Source organism: Nelumbo lutea, chromosome 3 (assembly GCF_056320005.1).
Source record: "Nelumbo lutea isolate HS-2025 chromosome 3, American lotus-T2T, whole genome shotgun sequence".
Taxonomy (NCBI): domain Eukaryota; kingdom Viridiplantae; phylum Streptophyta; class Magnoliopsida; order Proteales; family Nelumbonaceae; genus Nelumbo; species Nelumbo lutea.
This window is the reverse complement of record NC_142686.1, coordinates 55,143,509-55,147,183: the sequence shown is the minus strand read 5'-3', so window position 1 is coordinate 55,147,183 and position 3,675 is coordinate 55,143,509.

The window sequence follows — 3,675 nt, the reverse complement described above, 5'->3', positions numbered from 1 at the left end:
TGTCCCTATAGGAGAATCTTATAAAATTTGACAAAGAAACTATTAATAAAACCAAGTTATTATTTATAGTTAATAGTTATAACTGTTGATAGTTATAACTATTAACTATTAATAACTAGTTCTTAATAGTTATTATAACAATTAATAGTTATAAATAGTAGTAGTAACTATTAATAGTTATTAATAACTATTAACAAAACCAAGTTAAAAAAACATTTACCTTATAAATAGTTAATAAAAATTAAAAAATCATTTTTTAAAACATTAATTAAAAATATTTCAATTCCACTTAAAATCAAACTTAATAAACACTAATAAAAATAAGAAATTTAAATACAATAAAAAAGATCAATTAATAGTTTTAACAATATTATAATTTAAAATCTATTGCACATAATAAACATGGATTTGATATATCATATATTGCACGTATATTGAACCCGTGTTCTAGTGTTGTATTATGTTTTGCTTATTCTTTTTATTTTATTAGATAACTTTATATTCATGCATTTTGAATTAATTGATATTATTATTAAAATTGACACTTATAAAAAATAGAGGGCCTATTAAAAATGATATAGAAATAAGAAAATTTTCTAAAACTCATCATGACATTTCTCTTAAACTCACCAAAACTTTTCGAAGCATCTAGGGAACCCCATGTTTGTAAGCTGACATTAAATAGATTAACAAATATTGGTAGATTACTGCTTTGCCCTTTGTTCTATTGTAAATGGAAATTTAATAAAAAATAGCAAAAGTATATCTCAAATATTTCAATCCAAAAATTTTTCTGCTCATTTTACATATTTAAGTAAAAATGGAGCTTAAAAAAAACGCTTTTGATTCAAATCAAACTCATCTAATGCTCCATATCTATTTGCCTAAAACAACTGTCACTTTATCTCTTTTAATTTCAAATGCAACAAGAACCAATTCTATCAAATGTCATTTAGAACAAAGGTGAATTGAATAAAATTAGGCTGACATAAAATATGTTTAATAAGACTAATATGCCATTCAATGGTAGTTTGGTTAGAAAAATTGTATTTATGCTGACATGGACAACTTCTATCAATGAACACCAACAGTGATCTAACAGATGGTGAGTTTTGGAAAGCAAAAAGTCACTGACATGAGGTTTCCTGAATGTTTTGAAAGGTCATAGTGAATTTCAGAAAAATGTTGAAAAGTCACGGTGAGTTTTTAGACAATTTCCCTAAAAATTAAGATTCATGAAAATTCATTAAATTTTAAAATCCATTTAGATTCCATTTCAAAAAAAACATGGGTTTGACTTGGACCAGCTCAACTCAAATGGGAATATATTAAGGCTCCTTGTAGTTGTTGTGACCTAATTTCAAATTACCCATATAGAATGAAACAAGGCTTGTATATGTGACATGTGCAATACTATGTAGTTACAAGGCAAGGGACTAAGGGTGCAACTTGGGCAAGCCCAACCCGAGCTTGAACTAACCCAGCCTACATTTTTTCATGGGTTAGGCTTCGATTTTTTGTCCATAGGTTGGGCCCAGGCCAAAAGCCTTAGGCTTTTCTATTTTTGGTGTTGCACTTGGTAATAGCCTCTAGGTAGCTTTACCCGGTCTAAACCTAACTTAACCTTATCCTAACCTAAGTCTAGCTCAACTATACATAAGCAACTTGCAGTGACCTTAGCCTGACATAAACCTAATGTGCATGCATGATACGTACACTAAATTCCTATTTAAATCTTTAAATTAGTAACGATAAAAAGACTCATGCAATTTTTTAGTGCATTGAGCCTAATAGGTCCACCTTAGCCTAATTAACCAATCTAAGCTAGATCTGAGTTTGGTTTCAACTCAAGGATGTAAATTTTTAGTTCAAGCTAGGGTTGGGTTGGAAAATTCATGCTTAACCACATACCCAATTAGGATTTAGGTCGTAAGTCCAATATTTAGGTTTTGGACTAAAACCCCAAGCTTTTCTATTTTTTATGTTAGGTTTAAATCTAGCCACTAGGTAGCTCTAGCCCTGGCATAAACCTAGCATACATACATACATACATGCATACACATACATACGTACGTATACGTATGTACACATACAATATATATATATATATATATGCAAGATATGCAAACTTCCTATTTGAAGCCTTAAATTAGTGATAATAAATAGGTTCATACAACTTTTTAGTGCATTGAATCTAATAGGCTCACTTGAGCCCAATTGACCAACCCAAGTTCAACTCGGGTTGACTCAACTCAAGTATGTTAACTTTTCAATTCAGCCCAGACTTGGGTTGGAAAGATTAGGCTTGACCTCAGGCCCAATTTGCACTCAGGCCTTAGGTCCAATTTAGGGTTTGGGCCTAGGTTGACCTTAAACCCAATCAGCCCACCCACCACCCCTACAAGGGACAAGACCCCTATGTGTTTATGGTGCAAGGTACCATGCCTTTCATTAAGTGGGTGAAGCTAAACCATTTCCTATAAAAATCATTGAAATTTAATTTTTAAAACTCATTTAAATTCTATTTAAAAAATAAAAAATTAAAAAATGATATTTAAAAATAATTTTATTATTTTAGGAGCAAAAGCAAATGACATACAAATTTCCTGTGCATCGCACAAGTCCCAACTAGTACATACTAATATGTATTAAAACTTTTAACCTTGCAAAACACTGAGCATAATGGATTGGCAAAACAAGATTCATGTAACCAACCCCAGGATGACGATGATGACACGTGTCTATTTATAATCTATATCTATATCTATAATCTATAATACTATTAAGTGGGAATGAGGTTTAAATTCTGGAATTTTTCTTGACTTAAATATCCCTACTTTTTAATTTAATCCCTCTTTGCTCTTTATTATGAGGCAAAATGTGTAAATTGAACTACTACTTTTATTAAATGCATTCTCTTTCCTCTCATTAACTATTATATTCAAGGTGTTAAGTCATATTTTCTCCCATTAAAGTCTATATTCGAGGTGTTAACTCCTATTTATTAAATTCATTCTATTCCCTCTCATTAAGTCTTATATTCAATACTCACTCAAAAAAAGGCCTATATTTAACTCCCATTCTCTCATTAGATCATTTATCTGAGGTATTTTTCTTTTTCTTATGAATAAATTCTATTAGCCAAATCTATATCAAATGATTTTCATAACACAAAACCTATGTGTTTAAAACCAACATGAAAATGAAACCTTACCTTCATTTGGGTAATGGGTAAAGTAGTTCAACCATCTCAATCAAACAAGTCAATCAATTGTCTCATAGTTAAATAATAAAATTTTTAAAAAATAAATAAAATATAAAGAATACAAGAAACATGGGAAATTTTGTGAAACTCTTTAATATTATGTGTTAATTATAATATTAAAAAAGTCTGAAAAATAAAAAGTATTTTGTCAATGATGGAAATGAAATACAACATTTAAAATCTATCCATTAATGAAACCATTTTCCTGTTTATATCAAATGGGCCATCCCATGATGTAATAATTAAATAATAAAAAATTCAAAAAAGATAGATATACAAAAAATATTAAAAAAACATATATATTTTGTAGAAAATTTTGGGTACATTCCTAATACTATATGTATCCATTATATTAAACAAAAATAAGTTTGATAAATAAAAATTATTTTTATTAATAATAGAAATAGAAC